Source organism: Felis catus, chromosome D3 (genome assembly GCF_018350175.1).
Source record: "Felis catus isolate Fca126 chromosome D3, F.catus_Fca126_mat1.0, whole genome shotgun sequence".
Taxonomy (NCBI): domain Eukaryota; kingdom Metazoa; phylum Chordata; class Mammalia; order Carnivora; family Felidae; genus Felis; species Felis catus.
The window spans coordinates 78,742,460-78,767,737 of record NC_058379.1 but is presented as its reverse complement, the minus strand read 5'-3'; the positions used below and the strand labels follow the sequence as shown (position 1 = coordinate 78,767,737).

Genomic DNA, 25,278 nt, shown 5'->3' with positions numbered 1-25,278 from the left:
CTGGTGTATCCACTCAGGAAAGCAGTATGGAGGTTCCTCAAAAACTTAAAACTAGAACTACCCTATGACCTAGCATTTCACTACTGGGTATTTATCCAAAGGATACAAAAATGCTGATTTGAAGAGGTCCTTGCACCCCAATGTTTATAGCAGCACTATCAACAATAGCTAAATTATGGAAATAGCCCAAATGTCCATCTACTTATGAATGGAAAAAGAAGATATTATACATATATACACACACTTGGTGACCGAAAAGAATGAAATCTTGCCATTTGCAACAATGTGGTTGGAACTAGAATGTATTATGCTGAGTGAAATAAGTCAGCAGAGAAAGACAAATATCCTATGATTTCACTCATATGTGGAATTTAAGAAACAAAACAGATGAACATAAGGGAAGGGAAGGAAAATAAGATAAAAACATAGAGGGAGGCAAACCACAAGAGAACAAACTGAGGGCTGCTGGAGGGAAGGGGAGTGATGGAATGGGCTAAATGGGTGTTGGGCATTAAGGAGGTCCCTGGTCGGGTCGAGCGCTGGGTGTTACATATTAAGTGATGAATCACTGGGTTCTACTTCTGAAATCAGTATTACACTGTATGTTAAGTTACTTGAGTTTAAATTAATTAATTAAAAATAAAGAAACAAACAAACCTTCCCAGCTTCAAAGAAAAAAAAATTCAAGTGCTTATTTTTTCTCTTCTTTAATCATATAACTATGCACACATCCTATTTCTTCATGTCTTTTATATATTTTATTTTTCCTGTTCATTATTTTACTGCTAACTTTTTTCCACCTAATTTTGCATGAGTTTGTTCAAGTCTAGCCTTGCCTTGTCTGTACTTTTACCATTATCTATGTTACTTTTTGTTGCCTCTAAAGTAGCATTGATTTTAGTAACAATGTAACCTTTTATTTTCTAATTCAGCACTCCACTTTCTATCTTTATCCTGTTTTTGATATATGTCTTTAGATCTATTTCAGTTTTCTTTTTTCTAAGAAATCTATGAGTTATGGAAATGTCCTAATATTTTCTTCTAAATCCTGTGACAATTTTTCTGATATGTTTATCTTCATTTTGTTTTTATGTCTCTTACTTTTTGAATTATATTTAGTTTCAAATCCTATTATTTCCTTTCTAATTATTACTGATTTTTTTCATAGGGCCTTTCAATTTGAAATGGATTTTACTAAGTCATATGTTAGAATAGTAGTGGAGGGAGAGAACGCTAAGTAGTCAGAACTTTCAATTAGGGTTTTACTCCCCACACCACAGATACTATTTCCTGTGCCCCAAGAGTGTATCTAGTCCGGGTTTTGTGCATTCTCTGTGTTTGACCAAACAAATGGTTGATATCATTCACAATAAATCTTCTAAAATGTTACAGGCTATGATGCTGTATCACCCAGCTGTTTGAATCTCTTTAATCCATGCATTAGATGCGAGGAAGCAAGCTTACAAGATACTAGATTCCAGGCTCTTCGTCACCTTAGCTAATGCAAAATTAAGTAGAGATAGCCCAGGGTGCAGATTTGTGGGAATAAAAAAAAAATGTAACCACCAGGGGCACCTGGGTGGCTCAGTCGGTTAAGCGTCCAACTTTGGTTCAGTTCATGATCTCAGGGTCCGTGAGTTCGAGCCCTGCGTCGGGCTCTGTACTGACAGCTCAGAGCCTGGAGCCAGTTTCAGATTCTGTGTCTCCTTCTCTCTCTGACCCTCCCCCGTTCATGCTCTGTCTCTCTCTGTCTCAAAAATAAATAAATGTTTAAAAATAATTTTTTAATGTAACCACTAGGTTTGAGAATGATTTATTACACAATATGTAATTAGAAATATCATATTTGGCCAATGTGAAGGAGATGTGTTTGACTTCTGTATGCATTCCTCAATTTTGGTTCCTATGCATCTGAATTTGGTAGATAATCTTCACACAGTTAACAACAGGAAATAATAAATGTTCATTTTTGATAAGAAGATATTAATTATATACTTAGCTATACACTTAGGTACAGTGTGACTAATATTTAAGTTGTGGTTTGACCCTATGGCCACAGTTTTAAAAGAACTATTAAGTCAATAGCTAAGTTTAAAAAGCCATAGTAGAATGTAGAAACTATTATTTAAAAAAATAATAATTAATAAAAAGGAAGAATTAAAATAGAATGAGCCATTTTAAAGTTTTTTCTGTCACCTTTATTTCTTTGACTATAGATTCACTAGTTTCTTTTCCACATAAATAGAAAAGTATAGAGTTTTCTATATTAGACCTTACTCAAATCTTTCAAACATTTTAGAAAACAGAGAACAATTCTTCTCAACTGTTCAACTGTTACAAAGGATGTTTTTGCCCTATCTACTTAAAATATGAGAAACTTTATCTAAGATGGCTTTAGAAAGATCCAATACTCTGCTGAACATAGAAATATGAAGCAAATTAGAATTAGCCCTAAAATGGCTAGTATTAATTTTCCAGAGCACATCACTGTTCTTGAAGTCTCATAACCCTGGTCAGTATATCAAAACACTGTTCATAGACAACATGATTTAACAGCCACATGATAATGGCCGCCATTATTTGGGTGACTTGAGAGTCCATTAAATGTAGTCCATGTAAATCTCTCCTTCTAGGTACCCTGGGTACTCAATAAAATTGCCTTCAGTGTAGACTGTACACGAAAGATAAGAAGGAATACGTTTCTTTTGGCACTCGTTCAACTGATGAAACAAATGGATTGGCCAAGATTAAAAACCATACTGACAGACTGAGGTCAGAAGTATGCTCGTCATCACATCAGGACTGCAAATCACATAATCCTAAGTTTATGATCTTCTGTTTCCTCACATTTATCATCTGCGCTCTTCCAGTGACATGGGAGAGACCTGCTTTGGTTTTTCTTGCACATATTTTAATTGCAGAAATGCAATCCTCCCATGCAGTCCAGGTCTCAGTGCTGAAGACATTTCTATTATTGACATTGGGCCTTTGAATATTAATGTCACCTTAGTGGTGGCAGTGGAAGTAAATGACCTTTTGCTTTTTTATTTTTTCAACATCTGAGTTATTTAGCAGAGTAGTATTATTTAGCTCTAAGCCTCTAAGCCGCAAGTATCTCTTTTATGTTTAAATAACTAATCATGATTTATTTTCTTTGTAATTTCAAGCTAGCGGCCCCCATAACAGAAGCCCAAAGCAGCACTGGAAAAATGATTCTGAACTTTCAGAAATGTACTGAGCTGCCTTATTTTAAGATGATATGCAGAGAACTGTTGAGGAATAGAGCTTAGAAGGAATCTTTGGTCCATTTCATCGTTTTTCTATCTCCCTTTTTTTCTTCCCTAGATAATAATGAGTGAAAAAAAAAAGTGGGCTAAACAATGTGCTCCAAATGTATTGTATTTATCATTCAGTTAACCAGAAATATCTATTATTTAGCATTTTATTTACTTCTAATTGACACTCTGATAAAGTCTTGAAGTGCTGACAGATTCTTTAGGAACTCCTGAATCTATCAAAGATCAGTTTTAAGTCATCTAACCTTAGCATTGCAGTATGTTCTTGTGGTTCAGTACAAGACAGAAGAATAGGAAGCTACAGGCCTCAGGGGAGGCCTGTGACTTAGAAGATGCCCACCTCTTCATCCATTCAGACATCTTAAGAAACAACACAGTGCACAAGTTATTATGCCCAAAGCATCACTGGCACTACTCACATAATATCTAGTAGAATGGATTACATAAATAATATAATATTTAGTAGAGAAAGTAAACCTCTTACTGATGAATAGGGAAATTGAATTAGTTGATGTTTATGATCCTTTGGGTTTGGACTATGACTTACTGTATACATATGTGTGTTTGTTACATATTTCTTTGCTCATTCTCTATTTTTAATTACTGAGAGAATCCAGTCCCATTCAGAACTTAGCATCTTTTTATTCTGACCCTCAGAGTTCTCTGAAAGCCTGACATCAGGGACCAGATCTTTCTTATTGTTTGGAGGAGACAGTTGGAAGGTTATGTTCTGTGGCTTCATATTTGAGGAGGATTCCTGCTCAGCAGAGTAGGAAGTTGCTCATGCTGTCATCAAGGTACAATAATTATCATCCAGAAGACAAGAAAGTGCCTGAAGTTTTATACCACACTCTGTCCTCCTTGGTTCTCCAATGTCCAGCAGTTGTCATGGAGCACGCAGCAATTACTTATGAGACCCAACTCCCGGCCCCACGTCTGCTCCCTAGGACATAGGGAAAATGCCCTCTAGAGGAAAATGATGCAACCATAATTTAAGATGCTGTGATTACAGTTTTTTTTTAATCTGTTTTTACCAGCTCTGCCATGGCTAAAACTCTTGCAAGATCCCTTGACAATATTGAAACTTAATGTCCTTTCTAAATGAAATGATTGCCAACATTAGTGGGCATGGCCAGGGTGTGTGGCTTACCGAGCAGTACATTTCTGGCGTTTCAGGGATGGAACAACCATAATCTGTCACCCTTACCCTTGGAACGACTTAGTGATGCTAAACAAAAGTCTGATATAATCACGGCTGTTCTGTGATTCCCTGTGTATTCCCAAAGATTTCTGCTAACCTATCTGCCTATGTCTCTTGGTGATATACCTTGTCTAGTTCCATCCTATGTGGAAACTTGTGCCAGAATTCTGGCTGGCTAACACCCATGGGGAGATTATCATAAACATGTACTTCAAAGCTGTTCTACCAAAGTGGGTAGGATCAGGAGTAATGCAGTGTCTTTGCAGGTCAAAACAAAAGTTGTTTGAAAATATATTAATACTAGCAGTCAAAAAGCACTATCTGACCCCACAGAGATTCAGTGATCTCCATAAATTATGAGTTACTGGGAAAACTGTTCCATTATTGCCACCATTCAATACAGCTAAACGTCTCCTTCGTCAAACTTCACTAGAATTAACTCTTAGGAAGCTAATTCTTTGATATATTTTTGATGAATATATTATTCTTGAGGAGGTTTATAAGAAGAATATACTTCTAATAAAAATGTATTTGCCAAATATATTCAAGTAGAATATAGTTTAGAAATATATTCGTGAAAAATGTGGAAGTATCTTATTGAATATATATTAAAATAATTATATCACGTAATTGCTTGTAATATATATGTAAATACAAAATTGTAAAATTATATATCTTATGATAACATATTCATGGTGATTGTATTAGCAAAAACAATTCATATTCAAGATCATATATTCGATGAATATACATATTTTTTTAATGTTTATTTATGGAGAGACAGGGAGAGCATGAGTGGGGGAGGGGCAGAGGGAGCATCCCAAGCAGGCTTCAATGAAGCTCAGTGCAGAACCCAGTGTGGAACTCGATCTCATGACCATCGACCATCTCATGTGGGGAAAAAAATGTGAAACTGGTCAAGTTAAACCAGTCATAAGAAACAAGTAAATTTGAAAAGATTTTCATTCCGCAAATGAGTCACTTATTAAATTATACTTTAGAGAACTGGTCATTAAGTGAAACGGCTCTCTTTTCCTCAGAACATTCCTCCTTTGGTGCTCCAGGGGCTGCCTCCCATCGTTATTAGTATCTTAATCAGCTTGCCTTTCATTTCTATTCTTTCAGCCCCTCAAATACTCCGTTAACGTTTCTCTCCTTTAAATTACAGGTGTGGTTTCAACGTTAGTAAACGGAGCCTGCTTGACAGAGAAAGGGAGAGCATTCCAGGGGAAGAGGTAAGGACGTACTAATGTAAAGAATGACCATGTTGTTTCAAGGTATTGCGAATACCCTGTCACGCGAAAGTGCGAGGTGTTATTGGAGTGACAAGGGTTTTGCGGTAGGCAGAGGTCACATCAAAACAAAACCAAACAAAAAAATCTTGTCGGTCATCCTAAGGACTTGGAAGCTTAGCCTATAGGCAATGAGGATTAATTTGGAATGTTAAATCAGGAGACGTACAGCCTGGATTTTAATTTGACAAAGCTCATAATGATAGCATAGAATAGGTCACAAGGGGTAAGGTTTAAAGAGGATAAAGTTAAAAGTTGATTGGGACTCCCAGATTGGACAGAATGGCACGGAATTATTTCTCCCTGTTCCTTCCTAAGTTCAGTTATAAACTATGATAAATAACGCAAGAGGCGACTAAAAGGAAACTCTGAAATGTGGTAAGAGATAGGCGGACGGGTTTGGGATAACCAAGACCCTTGGTATCTACACTACTGCATTTCTAAAAGTATGACTTCACGCGTCAAATTACAAATATAGTGTAGTGTTTATCTCTGACCTAGAGGGTATTATGCTAAGTGAAATAAGTCAGACTGACAAAGACAAGTACCATATGATTTCACTCTTGTGGAATTCTAAAAAAACAAAATGAATGAATAAACAAACAAAAAAGCAGAATCAGACCTATACATGCAGAGAACAAAGCGATGGTTGCCAGAGGGAAGGGGGGGGTGGGGAGGGGCAAATTGGGTAAAGGGGAATGGAAGATATTGGTCTCCAGCTGTGGAATAAATAAACCACGGGAATAAAAGGCACAGCATAGGGAATAGAGTCAATGATACTGTAATAGTGTTGAATGGTGACAGATGGTAGCTGCACTTGTGGTGAGCACAGCATAACGTACGGAGAAGTTGAGCCACTATACTGTCCACCTAAAAATAATGCAACGTTGTCTGTCAACTATACTCCAGTTTGAAAAAGGAAAAAAAAAAAAAAAGAATACTGAAAACTAAGATGATGTCCAGAAAAGACTTACAGTGAAGAAGGAATGTAGCGTTGTGTCCTTTGGTTAAGAACGGAAGATATAAAGGGACAGTTAACAATAGCCGTCTTCTAATCTTGGATGCTCTGCCATGCAAACAAGATTTTAGAGCGTCTTCTATGGTCTGAAAAGGAAAAGTCCTAGAGGAACAAGAACGGGCTCTAAGAAAACAGGTCTCTGTAAGGAAGAACTTTGGTACAATGAAAAGTGTCAAAGATGCAAGTTTCTTTTGTAGAAGAGAATTGATTTCCAATCAATAAATGGATTCTCCAGAGGACAGATGACCACCATCCAGTAGTGTTCTGAGGATGGGTTCATGTATCGCCACCATCAGCAGACTGCAAAGAGAAAAATCTCAGAGAGATAAGACAATTTTCAGGGAATATCCCACGTTCTTTTTTTTTTTTTAACGTTTATTTGTTTTTGAGAGAGAGAGAGAGTGGGGAGGGGCAGAGAGCGAGGGAGACACGGAATCCAAAGCAGTCTCCAGGCTCTGAGCTGTCAGCACAGAGCGTGACGTGGGGCTCGAACCCACAAACCGTGAGATCATGACCCGAGCTGAAGCCAGACTCCCAACCGACTGAGCCCCGGGAATATCCCACATTCTTAATCGCTGTTTTGCCTTGGATCTGAATCCTGGTTTTGCTCTTCACTGCATATCCATTTATGTACAATATATGTTAGAACAACACCTGCCACATGAGAAATACTTATTAAATAATAGCAGTGATGGTGATGATGATATTATATGTTAGAGCATATATTTTATGTGTTAACATAACATTTACATACTAATGATCATGATGATAATTGTGATGCCAGATTTTCACTGCAGTGTTGACGCAAAAATTACAAATCAAAAATTAGGAGGATACTCAGAACTACTGTGGTTTATTTTTCTTAAAAAGTATGTAAGATTTGGTCTACAACTGCGTTCACTTCTCCTTAGCTTCATCTCATGTGCACAGACTGTAAAGTAGCATTATACTTCTGGGTTCTCTATTCTTGAGTTAACTCAAAGGAATGGCAATGGAGAACATGAATTTCACTACCCATTAAACTATCCCAAGTAATAAGTATATTATATATAGACCTAGCTAACCAAATTTTTGCCAAATGATTTGATTTGGAAAATTATAGTCACCACTTTTGTTAATGAGTATAGGATTTATAATGTAGAATTCTTTCAAATTAAATTTATAAGCTTTCTCAGGCTTAATGGAATAATAATAAAGAATAATAAAATGAAAAATTCCAATTTCAGGTGTACCTGTTTTATGCTCTCCTTTCATTTTAAGATGCCAATTTAATCTATTTCTTTTCTGGTTCTAGACACACCCTGCCATTCCTCCCCCCCCCCCCCCCATCCTGCCTGTGGCTCAGCTCTGTTCTCTAGTGCACAGCTTACTGAGATGTAGATCAAGCATCTCATTTAAAATAAAACTCAATTAAATCAGACAAAAATAACAAAAAATATATATATGGGTTATGGGCACAAAATAACAAAAAAAAAATATGCTGTGCAAGGGCAATTAGGGAAAAGTTCACAATTTTCTCTAACAAGGGAAGCCAGTATGTACTGGGTATGATGTCCCAGCAAATGGAATTTTAAAAAGAAATACTGCAATTAATGCTATCCTTGAAAGTCAAAAAATATATGATGAGTATCTTTCCAGGTTTTAAAAATTAAGATTGAAATCAAGTGGACTCATAAAGAATAATTTTTTAAAAGCACACATAGGGTTTAAAGACATACGTGTATCTGTAATCTGTATTTATGTGTTTATTGCACACTTACTAAATGCTAGTGCTGTGCCAGGTGCTGGTGATTCAACAATGGAAGGACTTGGCCATTGCTCTCAGGAAGTCCACAGTCTATATGAGGGAGACCGGCATATATAGAGAGAAGAACAATACGTTGTAAAAAGCAAGGCTGGGACCAAAGAGGCTAGTGAAGCACTCAGCTCAGGCATAAAATTTAAGGCGGGGGGGGGGGTGCCAAAAAAATTCTTAGTAATCCAAATAAATCAAGTTTTGCAGTGATATTTTAAAAAATCAAAACTGATGCAAAAATTTAATGATGAAGAAACTATCAAAATTTTAAACAAAGAAAGATCACTATTACTGATTTTTCCTTTTGCCTTAAGCTTCAATACCGCTCAGCGTGACACTGGTCAGAAGTACAATGCTGGGGCAGGCACAGGGTCACAGGGGTTCTGGAGAGGGCACACCTAAACCTCCTCATAGTGGGAGCAAGGTAGGATCCACGAACGTGTTCCTAGAGAAATATGAGAGCCGTCTTAATGACAAGCCTGAGTTTGCTTGGTAAAGACGTGAAGTGGGCAGGTATTGTAATGTAGAACAGCATTCAACATAGGTGTCTATAAAAACAGCAGTTTTTAAAACATACTTTTAATATGATGTCTCCAAAAGAAATTATTTAAACAGGAAAAAAATTAGACAAGTTCTGTAACATACCAGTAAGATGTATGAGCAAAGATGACTATATAAAAATATAAAAGTATTAGTTCATCCCAGAAAACACTTACGAATTGTCATCTAGAACTTATAACTTTGTGATTCAAGCCCACATTAATTATAAGAATAAAATTCTAGATGCATACTTTACAATAGAATAACTGGAAAGCCTCAGCAACATAGTTCTGTGAGAACTTTATGAATCTTACTTTCCGCATGGCTTGCTTCCATATATGTCTGTCCCTTTTTAATTTGGGTAATCGTGTTTTCCTCCATTTGTAGCCTCTTTGTTCCAGCACACCCCAAGCATCTGATTTCTCTATCTATGGAAATGTGTAACTCAGTCTGGAGTTAAACACCTAGGCAATTTTTGGACTTGTAAATGTAAAATCAATTGTCTTCAGACTGATGTGACCTGATGGTCATTGGCTATGATGTTGGAAAACAGAAAGAAAGATTTAGCAGGACACATAGATTTTACCATTTTCTTCAGGGCATAAAATAGTGTGATTTATAGCACATTCTGAATTGCTCTTTTATTTAATTGTTGTTAATTGCACTTTTAAAATACTTGTATTGTTTATCAATAAAATAATTTTATAATTCCAGGCCCTAAGAATCTCAAACAAAGTGCTGAAGTCATTCACAGCAAGAGAGCCTTTTCCACCCTTGACTTCCTAGTGTCTGATTAACAGCTAGAATGTTAAGTCATTGTGGGGTCTTGTTCTGCCTTCGTGTATTTTCTGTTTGGAAGGTAAAGCACAGAAGACCTTGCTGAGTGACAATAAAGGAACAATTCAGCTGCGTACAGAATCCAGAAACGATTTGCATTTCATTAAAGGAGTAAAGTTACACATGGATCTTTAGGAAAAGGAACAATCCATAAATCAGTGGGCTTGAGGAGGATACGCAGCTCTAAGAAAAGGGAGAACTATCCAGGCTGTGCCAGAGGATATAGCTCATTTCCACTTCCGCTTATTTTAATCTAGCGTGTGACGATTGGGTTTTACTGATATTTAACGTGTAGACTGATTTTCATGCCCCCCAACATCAACTGGAATGTGCCCCTTATTTTCAAGGAAAATCATGAGTTCCCCAAGTCAGAGGTATAAGCAACAGTGCCCTCCTCTGTTTTCCATATACTGCAAGGGATTAAAATGTATTTGTTGCCAGATTAGTAGATTGATGGATTATATTACCTAGTTTTAACTAAAACCAGTTCTCAGGAAATGAAGAAGTGGCTTTCAGTACATTCTTGAAAAGAAAACAAGAATTTAAAATCATAGTGATGTGATTCCTCGGAGATTTTATTTTTAGTTCTAGTGTAAGCTCTTCATCAGCCACATTACTAGGTAGAAATAATAGTGAACTAGTCGGATTCGATGCAATTGGACAAAAATTCAAAACATTTGGAATGTTATTTCCTATACATTTTATATTCACTATTAATAATGGCAAACTTGTCCTAAGAATATATTTTCTGTTTTACATCATGCCACTGTGATGTATCTTTTTCAAAGATGGCCATTATGCATCATATATCAAATAAACTGAACTTCAAACGAGATAGTTGAATTTCTGAATCTCAAATATTTAAGTCAGGGTTTTTTAAGATAAATATTTAATCACATGGCTTTCACTAGAATAGAATGAAATTTTAGCGAGGTAAAAAAATTGTATCATAAAAAATTTAAGTATACTTAATACTTTATTCATTCAATCCCTTATTAATATCTATTTCTGTATGCTTTATGATATGTGTATTATATTAGTAAAACAGCGTTGGTATATAAGTAGCTAGTATATAATGGGGTGAATAAAAACTCCAAAAAATGGGGGCACCTGGGTGGCTCAGTCATTTGAGTGCCCAACTTTGGCTCAGGTCATGTTCTCACTGCTTGTAGGTTCAAGTGCCATGTCGGACTCTGTGCTGACAGCTCAGAGCCTGGAGCCTGCTTCGGGTTCTGTCTCGCTCTCTCTCTGCTCTCCCCTACTCATGCTCTGTCTCTCCTTCTCTCTCTCAAAGATAAATTAACATTAAAGAAATTTTTTTTAATTCCTAAAAACGTATATTGGTACAGGATTGGTACCAATTCCTAAAAAACGTATATTGGTACAGGATTGATCAAAAAAAGGCTGAAGAAACAACTGCCCTAAACATTCAGGTCAGGCCTCTTTAGAAGGGTGGAAAGACACGACAGGACAAAACCTGTTTTATTGCAACATCTAAGCGGGTTCTTAAAGGATCTGTGGCCCAGTTGGTTCTAGGATAAGACAGGAACCAGAATTATTGGAAGACCCTATCCCGTAGATGAAGTTCATGTTGTTGAGATCAGAGACAAGACACAGGCAGCCAAGATCAGAACAAAGAAAACTGTAGTCATTACTGCTGAGAAGTTCCAGGAACCTTTACCAGGATGCATGTTTGGGGTTTTGTTTCACCTTCTGTCTTTAGGTATATTTTTGGCTGTTGTCTTCAATAGGGACATTCCAAACAAGATAATAAGGATGATTCTAAGTAGACAGATTTCCTTAAACTTGGCTTGCGGAGACATTTATCTTTGGGGCCCATGCTGTTAAACAGTGTAGTGATCGCTAACACAACTATCAACTCTTTCATTGTAAAATAGGCATTAAATGACTAATACTGACTTTAGCATTCAGCACCTGGCCTTAGGTAAAGGTCACTATCTGCCTGGTACCGTAGATAGTAAAACCATAGATACAGTGTCTGAGTTTTTTGTTTGTTTTATGTAAAATCAATACTGTGACTAAGGAGACGGCTTTGTTTTGATTTTTTAAATTTGAATATTGCATTAAAGTGATAGTTTTCAACACTGAGCCATTTTCCCTCCCCCAACCCCATCCCTGGAAACATTTGGCAATGTCTAGAGACATCTGGTTACCCCAGCTCGGGGGCTGGAGACGGTACTAGCTTCAAACGGATAGAGACCAGGGATACTGCTGACCATCCTACAGTGAATTTTCAGGACAACACCCTCCCCCAACAAAGAATTAACTGGCCTCTAATAGCAATAGTGCTGTGCTGAGAAACCCTGCCTTAAAGGGATCATCCTGTTTATCCATACTTACTTCTGGAGTTCAGGAAAAAAAGCTTTTGATCTAGTTATTCAACTGCAAAAAATATTTTTAAAATAGCCTTTTCAGTTACTTATTAGATTACTTTGCATTTTCTCTCTCTTCTATAGCATTTCTGTTCATAGGAAAACCTTGTGTACAGAGGCATTTTTAATCCTAATTTTATGACCATTTAATTGCTATCGTATTTATTCCGGTTAAATAATTTCTCATCTTCTATTTACTTTAACTATAGCACCTGCACCATTGCTGCTACTTTTCCTTTAACCTACTTTGTTTATTAATATGAGTAAACATGAAACCCCATGGGGACCCATTTAAGGGGAAGTGTTTTGTGATACACGTTGTCGCTTTTTCTCCACGTGAATAAATGAATTTCCAAGCAAGTGACTGAGCTATTTGGTCTTCTCCATCGCATTTTTCTCTCCTGCAGTTTCTTTCTCTGCTGAAAAGTGGCCATGCCTTAACTTATTTGATTAGTTTTAATTTTTTTTCCTCGCAGCATTAACTTCCCATCCACCTGCCTTTGTGAGGCCCCAGCTACTTCAATGGCCTGTCTTGCTTTTCTTCACTGCTCCTAACAGTCAGCTTTCCACACGGAAATCCATTCTCTAATTCATATTAACAATTTGACAAAAAAAAAAAAAAAGTGTTACTTGCATTGTTCCAAACTTCATCTGTAATAGGAAATTTTCACTGGAGAAGAAAGCATATTGACAAAGGCTACCTTCCATGTAGAAAGAATCAATTTAACAGGATAATAAGGTGCTAGTAAGAAAAACATAATGGAAATAACACAAAAAATTGGATTTGGGGCAGATAAAATTTCTCAACTCATAAAAAATGGAACTAATATTCTATAACCTCAGATGATAGCACAGAACCGTATTTATTTTTCAAATAATCTTAGAACTCTTAGGCAAGTATATAAACACCAGATATTAAATGAAAATAGCTCTAAAATGTGAAGCGCCCTTGAAACGTAACTACTGATGAGATATATGCAGTACTTATGAGACAAAGAATCAGGAGAAATGCATGAATAATTTAGGACAATAAATGATGTCAATGTAGAGAATGTATTTTTGAAGAATGCCATCCCTAAGACATACACACAAACATGAACAGTATAGCTGAGAAGAAAATAAAGCAGAAAAAAATTATAGTAAAGGTACAGAAGGCACACAGATTTTTTTAACGAGATGATAAAATGTATTAACAAAAACAAAAGACTCTCAGAAAGTACTTAATAGAAGTTAATCCTTTAGGCTAATCACAAAATGAAAACCATCAAAATCTCTACACATTAAAGTAGAAATCAAAGTAAATATCACAGGTATTTGAATTTATTTCTAGGGTACTTTAAGTAATTAGTTATACAATAATTTGTTTAATATTTGTTTTATGAGAAACTATGAAAGATGGGAAATTGCCCATGTTGTTCAGGGATTCAGCCCAGGATCTAGCATGGTGCTAGGTATGTGGAAAATTAACTGTTATGGACATCCAAAAGCTAGTGGAGGCTTCTGGAAGGAGCTGGACCTTACCTAAGGGTTACAACATAGACATGCAGTGAATAGAGTAGATACTTCAAAGTGGAGGAAATAGCATAGCCAAAAGAGAAATCATGGTAAAAATGTAGTAATAGTAAAAAATTCCATTGGTTTAAGGTATGTGAAGAGGAATAACAGGAAATAAGATTGTATTGGTATTCCAACGTAGTAGGACATAATTTCTTAAAAGATACTGAGAGAAGGAAAGTCAACTGAAATCTATGCCCCGGTCAATGTTGTAAAGTCTGTTATGCCTCTTATAATACATAATGAAGCTGTAAGAACTGATTTTTTTTTTCCTCTCTGTTAAAAACGGGTACAAAGACCTGGGACCTTATGGTCAAACATCACAGCAAAACAATTTGCTTCTACAAAGGAGTAGGGAAGAGAACATCACAAGGATCCCCAAATAATAACAGGCTGTTTGGTTCCATAGGAAAATTACTCATAATTTTACGAAGAGTCATCTAGATGATGTTACATCAAAGAGCTCTTGCTATCTGCACATATTTATATAATGATGATGTCTCTTTCATTCACAGATGAACCCATTGGAGTCAAATTGGTAGGACATACACAGGTACTTCATTTTCATTGGTGTTGAGCTTAGACAAATTCATTCTCACTTTTCTGTCCTTATTTTGTAATTCATTGTCTACTAAAATATGAATGTGCAGTTCTAAAAACAACATTAAGAAACCAACAAATCTCTTATGTAAACTACAATGTGTCACAAACAAGTGGAGTTTATTCCACGAAACGAAGTGTTTCCTTCAAAAATCAGTAGATGCAACTTATATCAATTTAAAATGTGGAGGTATCATATAATCAATTCTTTAGGTTTCCAAAAAAAGCATTAGAAATCTCAACATCAATTTGTGATTTCTAAAATATCTACTAACAAACCAGGAATGAATAGGAACTTCCTTACTTTCATAGGGAAAAACTACAATTGTCATACTTGGTGGTAGTATATGGAAAACCTTTGAAGTTAGTAATGAGACAAGAGGACTCACTATTATGATTGCTATGAAACATTATACTAAAGCTTCTAGCCAGTTCAATAAGAAACTTTTTGAAAGAAAGGAACAAATACATATAAATTAAAACTAAATAAGAATGCCATAAAACATCATGATTGTATATGAAGAAAATAGGTACAGAGAAATAAAACTACAGAAGACTATCAGAATTTATCAGCACATTCAGGAAGTATGTTGTATACAAGGTTAATAATGTACAAAAACAGCCTGTTAAGCACTTTTCACCAAGTTATTGGCATGTGTATGTCCTTTATGAACCGTCTCACCGGGTCTAATGTCTATTTATTAAAAGATTATATTTTATATGAAAATTCTTTTTCACATTTCTTTTTGAGAGAAAGAGCATTAGCGGGGGAGGGGCAGAGAAAGAGGGCGAGACAGAATCCAAAGCAGGCTCCAGGCTCTGAGCTGTCAACATAGAGCCTGATGTGGGGCTCGAACATACAAACCACCAAACCTGAGCCAAAGCCAGATGCCCAACCGACAGAGCTACCCTGGCTCCCCTATATTTTGTATTCTTCTTGTTTGTAGGAAGTTTTTAAGTCTCTTTTGCAAGTAAGTCTGTCAATTATGAAGTGTAATTTGCCAACTATAATTGTTCCCCCGAAATTATGAAAATAGTCTTTTTTCCCTAAAAAAATGTTGAACTTTTCCTTTAGACGTTTCTTATATTTTGAGAATTAAGAGATTCTTGGTCAATACATTGGCTACAGGATTCTTAGCCAATAAATTGGCTGCAGAAATAAATTACAGAAATACATCAAGAATAAAGTTAAGCTTCAGCTTCATGGTCCTTTTTTTTTTTTTTTTTGAGATTTTAAAATTTATTTTGAGCGAGACAGAGTACGAGTGGGGGGAGAAACAGAGGGGGGGAGGAGAAACAGAGAGGGAGGGAGAGAGAGAATCTCAAGCAGGCTCCACACTGTCAGCAGAGAGCCCAATGCAGGGCTGGAACTCACAAACCATGAGATCATGACCTGAGCCGAAATGAAGACCTGAGCGGAAATCAAGAGGTGGACGCTTAACAGGCTGAGCCACCCAGGCACCCCTTGTGGTTCGTTTTTAACTACAGGGTGCTTCAGTGCAATGCTTTCTGTGGAATCAGAGGAACGTGACATAAGAAGATGTATTATTCCTGTACACCTTCACCTTTCTTAGGTTTTCACCTGCCCCTGTGTTGGTGAAGAGCTAAACAGAAGAAAAAGGACGGGCCAAGTTTTAAGCGAGCTGTATCACCAATGGGATGCATGAGGTTCAATTCATTTTGAATGTAACATTCGCCAAAGGAGTTACTAGTTCGCATTCATACAAAAACAGGTCGCAAAATAGTGAAAAATACACTCTGGGATCTGCACATGAAAGACTGAAAGCGACAAAATACAGTACTAGTGTGGGCCTTTAAGTATCTCATTCTCCTGCCTGCCAGAGGTTCAGCATCTTTTAAGAAAGGTCTCTTGACACTTTCATGATGGCAGAAGATAAAATGTTGCTTTCCAAAAGCATGCACATATGTCTTACTGGAAGACAATGTAACTGTAACCTGGGGTTATGTTCCTTCTTTAAAAACCTTTCTTGGCTTCCATCTGTGAAGCTTTTCAAGCTGACAAAAGATTTGGACTTATATCTCTATTCTGTTGTAAAAGAATATCAAGTCCCATTAAATTATTCTTTCTGCATTTAAAAACCACTTGAATATCAGCAGTAAAGCTGTATGTCGATATATCTTAAATATTCAGATCTTTGCTAACAAGGTACCCCTCTATGCCGTATTTCCCCTACAAAGTCTTATATCATTCTTACTACAGGTTATTCTCCTCTTTTAGACATATTATTTTGGCTGTTTGCCTGCTTTCCCTTGGTACTTCATACTTTTGTATTCTTTCTTTTCATTTTTTCATACTTGTTTGTGTCTAAATGTGCTGCTTCAAACCTCTAATAAATTATGTAGAATAGAAAAAGTGCTTAAGAACAGTTTCAGCTAGGGGCACTTGACTGGCTTAGTTGGTAGAGCACGTGACTCTATACCTCAGGGTTGTGAGTTCAAGCCCCACGCTGGGGCTTAAAACAAAACAAAAACCAGTTTTAGTGGCATTTCCGTCCGTATCAGGCAACTACTGTTGTTCTAAAGGCTTCCCCCTCCCCACCCTCTGTCCCCTTTGTAGAAATGATGTTCTGGGTTTCAATGAGCACTCACTAAAACAAGGAAGTCATTTTTCAGTTTTGACTGTCAAATGAGATTTTTTGTTTGTTTGTTTAAACCGGCAGCAGGACGGTAAGCTTGAAAACTCAATTTTGTCAGGACAATGGGGATGGTCCTTACCATATCAGAACTCAGCCAGGGGCTCAGGCCTCAGAGGGACAAAAGGCAGCCAAGTTCAAGCCTGCCCCATCATGACTGGAGAAGAGAAAGGGAAAAAAGGGAGAGGCGCAGGGGTGTGAGATGAGTGGACTGAGGGTTTCAGTCTTTTTCAACTGAACCGGCCCAGAATGAGGAGGGATGCTAGAAACCGCCCAAATGGTGAAGCATAGGAGACCGCTTCGACGAATGATGATACTTCCAAGTGTGATCATATGTGCTCATTATGAATGCTGGCAGTGGTTGTGTTTAACTCATGATAAAAATAAGCTTGATTAAAAGCGACGTTTCATATAAGGATGTACGGAATCGTTGCCATTCACTTGTGAGTGTAATACGCTCGGGAGAACTGGGTTGTTGTCGCACAATTACTTTCCACCTCCCTCTCTCTGTCTCACTGTTTCTGTCCCTCTCTCCCTACAGTGTTGTCTCTGACTTTGCTTCTCCTCGTGAATCTGCTTCATTATTCACACACACTTTCTCTCTCTAATCAGTTTTTCAGTTTGTTTGTGTATATACACGTTGTCCTCAAACACCGGCCTCAGCCCTCAAGTTTTTCCACACGAGTGCTTTTGTCCAAATGCTCGTACTCTTGAACGGAGTGTTTGATTCGCCCATGTTGGATCATAAGTTCGTAGCTGATCCACAAGACAGTGGCTGCAGGGTACAAAGGTCAAAGAGGGCACAAAAGTTGCCCTATTGCAGTGTCATGGATAAAACAAGATTTTTATGATGGGAATACAAGAGATGAAATTATTTACATTTTTAGAATAAGCTGTTACTATCTGATACCTTATACATAACATTCTTTTCTTAACTTTTTGCTTTACATTTTCTTCTCCAGTGTACGATACTATTTATTTGAGAAAATAATAAAATAAATTTCTGAACAAAGTCACCTAAGATAAAAAAGAAGCTCCAAAAGGAATTCCACTGTCACTGGTTACAATATTGATAAATCAAAGGCCCATAAGTCAGAAACCAACCGAGGTTGGATACATACAGGTAGCACCTGTTATGAGGTCTAGAACAACCATATGAATTTCTATGGTGTTGAAATAGAGATCTATTTGGGGGTTTTGGGTTTTTTTTATTTTTTATTTTATTTTTGAGAGAGAGAGAGAAAGAGAATATGAGTGGGGGAGGGGCAGAGAGAGAGGGGGAGACACAGAATCTGAGGCAGGCTCCAGGCTCTGAGCTGTCAGCACAGGGCCCGACGTGAGGCTTGAACTCACGAGCTGTGAGATCATGACCTGAGCCAAAGTCGGACACTTAACCGACTGAGCCACCCAGGCACCCCGACAGAGATCTGTTTGTATTCAAAGAGCCAAACTGTCTCTTTAAGCCACTCAATTCTACTATATTGAAAATCCCCTCATACGATTGGAGCTTAAATATACCAAGAATTAAAGAAAGAGATAGCATTTGTATTTTTACCATTGCAGTGGTCTTTACTTTGAAGAGGAATCAGACACCTTTTCATTTATAACATGATTAAGGGATTTAAACAACAAAGACTGTTTACAGTATTTTGTTCAGTAGCTGAATTCATCATTCCTCTTCCCATGTACATGGAAAAATTGTACTTTCTACACCTTAAAATTAGGTGAACGTGTGAAAGCTTTGGCCAATGACGACGTCAGCAGAAGTGACGGGTGTTGCCTCCAGGGGGAGGCTTACCAGCCAGTGTGCAATGGCCACCAGTAGTGGCTGAGTAGTCAGCCTGGTTTCTGATAAAAACACATAGAACGGAGCTTTCAGACAAGAGGCAGTGTTTGTGGAGCACATCCTTCGTTGTGTTAAACTATTGAGCTTTTATTTATTTTTTTTTGTTTATTTTTGAGAGAGACAGAGACAGAATGCAAGTGGGTTAGGGGCAGAGAGAGGGGGAGACACAGAATCGGAAGCAGGCTCCAGGCTCTGAGCCGTCAGCACAGAGCCCCATGTGGGGCTCGAACCCACAGACAGTGAGATCATGACCTGAGCCGAAGTCGGACGCTTAACCGACTGCACCACCCAGGCGCCCCGAAACTATCGAGCTTTTAGAAAATACGCATCACTGTGGCATGGCTTTCCCCCTCATGATGGGCGCGATTAATTTTTATGTGAGATAATTTAATACAGTCTTCGTAGAATTAAGAGTACAGGCTCTGGAATGATACTGTATAGATTCAAATCACAGCTCCATAATCACTTTTTGGAGCACTACCCTCCACAAGGTACGTACACTTTGCTTCATTTTCCTCAAAGGAGAAGCATAATGCCTCTCTTTCATAAGGGTGTCGGGGTAGTAAATTCGATATTCCATGTGTGGAAATAAATGAAGACCACCCAAAGGAATAAAAGCAAAAGCTGTTTAGGCAGAGGCTGCTTTAGCAAGGGAATCAGACGCTCTCGCTTGCATTTGACGGAGATTCAAAGGCAGAGAAGATTGTGAAGATTAAAGATTTCAGGTCTGCCCCGGTTGGATATGTTGGTTGGGAAAGCTGGAGGCAGACTAAACCAGTAGAACATTCTGTGTGATGAGGGGAGCGGGTTTGGCTCTCCCTGGTTATTCCTAGGTCGGAAGCAAAGGTAAAAATTAGGGAAGCTGGCAGGTTCTGAGTAAGTCCCAACCATTTGGGACTGGTTGCTAGAGCGGTTATGATTTAGCGTCCTAGACGCCTTGCTGCAGATGGTGGGTCCGAATTCTCCTCTTAGATATGCTGTGGTCATTGTATATTTGTACATTCAATCTCTCACATGTGAGGTTTGCGTTGTAAATTACCTTGCACCACACTTAGCTATAGTAAAATCAATAAACAATACCTATTGTATTTATCTTGATGGTTCATGTCATTTTATCCTAAAATGCTCGTTAAAATGCATTCTGCCATTAGGTCACTTTTTGTTTGAAGCGACCGTTAGCTGCTCCCAACAATCGCTACGTTTCTACATTGCGGTGTCTTCACAAAATATCTTATTGTAAATTACAATAAGAATATTCTAAGTAGAAAGAGAAAGTAAGTGAACTACTTCCTTCTTGGACATCAATTTCTTGTCAGCTGGGGTTTTCGTCTTCCTAGAAATTGCGTACAATGGCTGTTACTTGGAAGTGAAGCAGTTAAATTAAATAAAGCTATTATTAATGAAATCCAGGACCACTTTATGGTAAGTGTACAGGTTAGGAGGGAATTAGAGCAAGACTAAGGATCACAGAAAATCTAACTGCAGCGCCTAGATTTTGTTGCCTAAAAAAAAGAAAGAAAGAAAGAAACTATTTCAACAACTGTGTATTAAATTGTCGGCTCCAAAAGAATATAGGAAGTAAAGGAACGACATGACAAACATTCATGGACTACCAAATTTAACAAAATACTAATATGGCACTGTGTTGGCTTCAAAATTTTTCACAATTAAAACATAAGTCATAATTCCCGGAATGCACTCGAGAACCCTTCTCAAACGTATTCAGCTTCATTACAGCAGAGACATAATCACTAATCAGAATGTAACCACTAATCAGCATGTATCTTTGTACTTTAGTACATCGTTATATATTCAAAATGAACGTATAGTATTATTTTTTTAATGTACATGAACTTTGAATGGAAACAAACATTTCATATTCTGAAATCTTATTTAATTTGCATTTTTTCACTCACCGTTAAATTAAATGTTGGTATATGGGAGTACAACTTAATTCGCGTTACTTGCTCTGTAGTCAAGTAGCATTGGAATGTTCTAAAATAGATCCATCTACTCAATTAGTAAACAGTGCTTCAAAGTTTTATGAACAATCCTCCAGTTAACAACTTGACACTTGTCTGGGCACCCGTGGTGGAGTTTCTGTAGAATGGGCCCTTAGAAATGTCAGAAGGTGGGCTTATGCACACGTGAGCACCACCAGGCACACCAACGTGCTTTCCAAAGCAGCCACCCCTGTTTCCCTTCGTATAGCAGTGATGAGAGACCTTATTACTCTATATCCATGACAACACTTTGTTAAACTTCTTATATGTTGCCAACCTAATGCATAGGTGATGGGATATCACTGTTTCACTTCTAAACTTCACTTCTGTCCTTCTTTACATCTTCTATTTCTTCGCTGTGCTTTTCTAATTCCTCATCTGTAATTTGAGAATGTTCATAGTTGCTCATTGGAGCATTTTTTATGGATGGCTCCTTTAAAATCCTTGCTTGACAATTTCGACATCCATATGACCTCACTGTTGGCATCTGTCGATTGTACTCAGATGACGTGAGACTTTTGCTGGTTTTCACGTGACAAGTAATTTTGGTCTGTATCCCGGACGTTCTGACTACTGTGTTGCAAGATTCTGGTTCCCATTTAAATCTTCTGTTTGAGCAGCTAGTCAACCTGTTAGGTTCAGAAGTCCTGGTGGGCTCTGATTCAAATGTCAATTTAGCTTCTAAAGCCTCTGCAGCGTTCTTCTGGGTGGCTTCACTGGTGTGTTACTCAGGAGAGGGGACCACATCACAGCGTCCTCAGCACTGGCTGGGGAAGGGGGTTGTCAGAGTCTGCTCACGGGTATCACTGTGGAGGGGTGCCTCCCTGTTACTGCCCGGGCAGGGGGTAGGGTATGAAGGTGAGGATTCCATCCACAGGCTCTGTGAGCAAGGGGCACCCCTCCCCCACCTCGATCAGTCAGGGGGACTGAAAGTCAGAGGTCCACCCACAGGCTCTACCGGGAGGTCTGCCTCCTGGTAACTGGAGCAGAGAGGGGAGAGAAGGTGGAAAACAGTTCTGTTAATCCCGCACTCTTTGGGGTGGAAAAGGAGGACCCAACTTTTTTCATGGTGCTTGTCTCAAGAGCAGAAAGAACAAAGGAAGGTAACCTAACAGGGCTACCCTTTCCCAGCCCTTTGCCTAGAGAGAGCCAGCTCTTCTTGAGGCTTTCTTAGGTCTGTGCGAGCTGGCGTTTCCAAGCTGTGAGCTTCTCTGGCACTTGGGCTGGGATATGTACCCAGCAAGGAAAAAGCCCACGGAACTCATCACTGGATGGAGACTCAAGTTCTGAGCTCACTCACCAATCTGCCTTGTTTTCTCCACTTCTCAGAGTTTTCTGGTAGATCATTTATGGGTTTTTGTCCAGGACTTTTGTTGTAATTAGCAGAAGTAAAATGAAATGTCTTTCCTCCATGTTCTCTTGCTCATCATTCCCTTTCCACGTGCTATTTCAACACATAAATTTATCTGTCTTGTCTCTGCATTAAAAGCACACTTTTTTCTACCTAGGATCTCTGTATCAATCGTCTCCAATTTCTTGAGACAATTACAATTCAAAGCAAGAGTTGGTAACCGTTCTCAATCAAAAAGCTTTGGGGAAGCTCTGTTGCTTTACCCACCATTCTGATCTTATCTCTTAAATGTCTTAAATTAGAACACAGAAGTTTTTTGATCCTAGTCTCTCAAACCAAATAGCCATTGAAATGACAAAGTGCATACTTGTGGCAAAGGACCTCCTGCTGAAATATTATTTAGCATGCCATTCCTTACACCCCAAGAGCCAAGTATCAATTTATTCAGGTCATACTTACAATCTGAGCTGTTATTCACTTTATAGTAAATTGAAAGATAGTGATACTGTTTTGTCACTGGTTGATGGATAATCCTATTGTTGTAAATAAAAGAGAAAACTGAAAAAAAAATGATACGTGTGAGCATTTTGTTGTAGAATATTGAACATTTCTCCCTAAATCGTATCTGCATTCTCTGTAGCCATTGAGTCAATTCTACACAAAGCTGCTATTTCATTTTTCTGGAAACCAAGAGATACAAATTCTTTGCTCTCCAGGAAATTACGCTTTTAAGTGTGTGATAAGTTTTATTTTAGTTTCTGGACTGAATGTCATTTAAATATTTTTGATACTGAATAGATGGATGATGATAATATCTTGGGATATTATCTATAAAATGATAAGAAATATTGGGGCATTAAAGATGAATTCTCTTATGATTCATTTCTGGTTGTAATAAAGAGAAATTAAGGGAATCCAAATGATATGTACATAGAATCTTGAATTTTGATTGCCTCATAAAAGGCAAATGACTAACTTTGGGTATATCAAGATTTTGCTATGAGTTTAGATTCCAACAAGCCCAACAAATGTGCATTAACTTGTTTTCTTCCACTCGTTTTTGCTTCTGAATGTTCACTTTCACGTGGCTTTACAATAGAGCTTGCGTGGGACAAGGAGCTGGGAAACAGATTAAAACATTTGTCTGTAATTTCTAGAATCTTCTAGAACCTCTAGAATTCAGGATGGTCTGTCTAATGATATACCAGCAAGCTTGTGGAAGTATACAACATAAGACCTGATGCAAACCTCTTTCAAAGGCTTTATACTGCACACATGAATGGAGACGTTTAAAACCATATACACATCCTAAGAACAGCATAGGAACTTGAAGCGGTAGGTTCTAATTCCATCTATGTGTTTTTTTTCTCCAGTAAATACACTTTGTAGCAAATGGACTTTGGAAGGCTAGGAGTCATTGATTTCGGTAGGGTTACCACATGTATTTTGCAGACTGTGTCCTATACAAGACTGCCCAGTCAAGGAGACAGATAGTGCTGAATTCCAGCCATGCTTTATACTCTAAATTGAGAGATTTGTGGGGCTGAGTCTACCTGAAGGAGAGATCTATTTCTAACTCCCCCCAAGGCCTGAGAGAGACTAATAATGACTCTGGGTTTAGGGTCTAGCCCAGAAAAATCCCATTTGCTAGGTTATAATACACATCTGTATCTTCACTATTATAGTGCTCCCTCAGCCACGTGTACATTTGCATGTGTAAGTCCACACACTTACAGCTTTGATTTGAGGTTTTGAGATTTTTTTGCAGAACTTCTGAAATCCTTTCCAATAATTATTTAAGTTCTCCTATCAAATATTCAGCATGAGAAAATCCATTCTTACCTCTAGATGATCAAACGGATGTTTGCTTTCCAGCTGAAGCTATAATTGCCACCCATATGTTAGTTGCAATTAGGTTAGACTTTTAATTAAAAATAGAATAAAACCCAGGGCGCCTGGGTGGCTCAGTCAGTTAAGCATCCAACTTTGGCTCAGGTCATGATCTCGTAGTTTGGGGATTCAAGCCCTGCATAGGACTCTGTGCTGACAGCTCGGAGCCTGGAGCCTGCTTCAGAGTCTCCCTCTCTCTCTACCCCTCCCCTGCTCATGCTCTGTCTCCTTCTCTCAAAAATAAACATTAAAAAATTAAAATTTAAAAATTAAAAAAAACATTAAAAATAGAATAAAACCCAATTTCTTCTGTGTGAAAGTACTGGAAAGAACATTGCCCTGAAAGTTAGGAATTATGGGTCAGTGCTGACTTTGGTGTCGTGGGACATTGGTCCAAAAGCTTAGTTAGCTGGACATCAAGTTGTTGTTGCTGTTCTAAATCTGTATATGGGAAAATTGTACTGAAAAATAAGAGTTTAGAGGCAGAATTGAGAACTGGAACTAATTTCTTTCTCTTCTTTCTCTGTCTCTCTCTCTCTCTGTCTCTTTCTTCCTTCCTTTTCTTTCTCTTTCTTTCTTCCTCTCTTTCTTCTTTCTTTCTTCTTTCTCTTTCTGTCCCTGTGCTAAGCAATTCTGACTTTCTTGTTCCAAGGCTAAGTGACTCTGGGACACAGCATTCTCTTCTGACTTTGTGCTAAACAGTACTGGGGTGAGGCAAAACAACTTAAATACATTCCCCTGGGAAATATCTATTCTTGCCAGACAGTAAACCAACCTCGTCAAGACTAACAGCTTATTCCACAATACACACTTCTGTGCCTAAAGTACAAAGCCTTTAAGTCATGAACTCCACCCAGTCCAACCAGCTCTCCGCCTTGCAAGATGCACCTTGAAATCACTTAGCCTGGACCTTGAACCCTGTAAATATCCTCTCTCGTTGATCTCCTTTCTGAGAGATTTCTATGACTGTCAAGGTCCTGTGCTTTCCTAAGGAAGCAAGCCTGATAG

General features: G+C 37.9%; 1 long non-coding RNA gene across 1 annotated transcript in view; it reads left to right on the top strand.

The window, feature by feature from the left end:
• Positions 1–25,278, top strand: part of LOC123381456 — a 319,371-nt gene that overhangs the window by 270,101 nt on the left and 23,992 nt on the right. Inside the window, exon 4 of the long non-coding RNA XR_006588470.1 lies at positions 5,666–5,732. This is a non-coding gene — a long non-coding RNA (uncharacterized LOC123381456). The remainder of the gene's footprint in view (positions 1–5,665; positions 5,733–25,278) is intronic.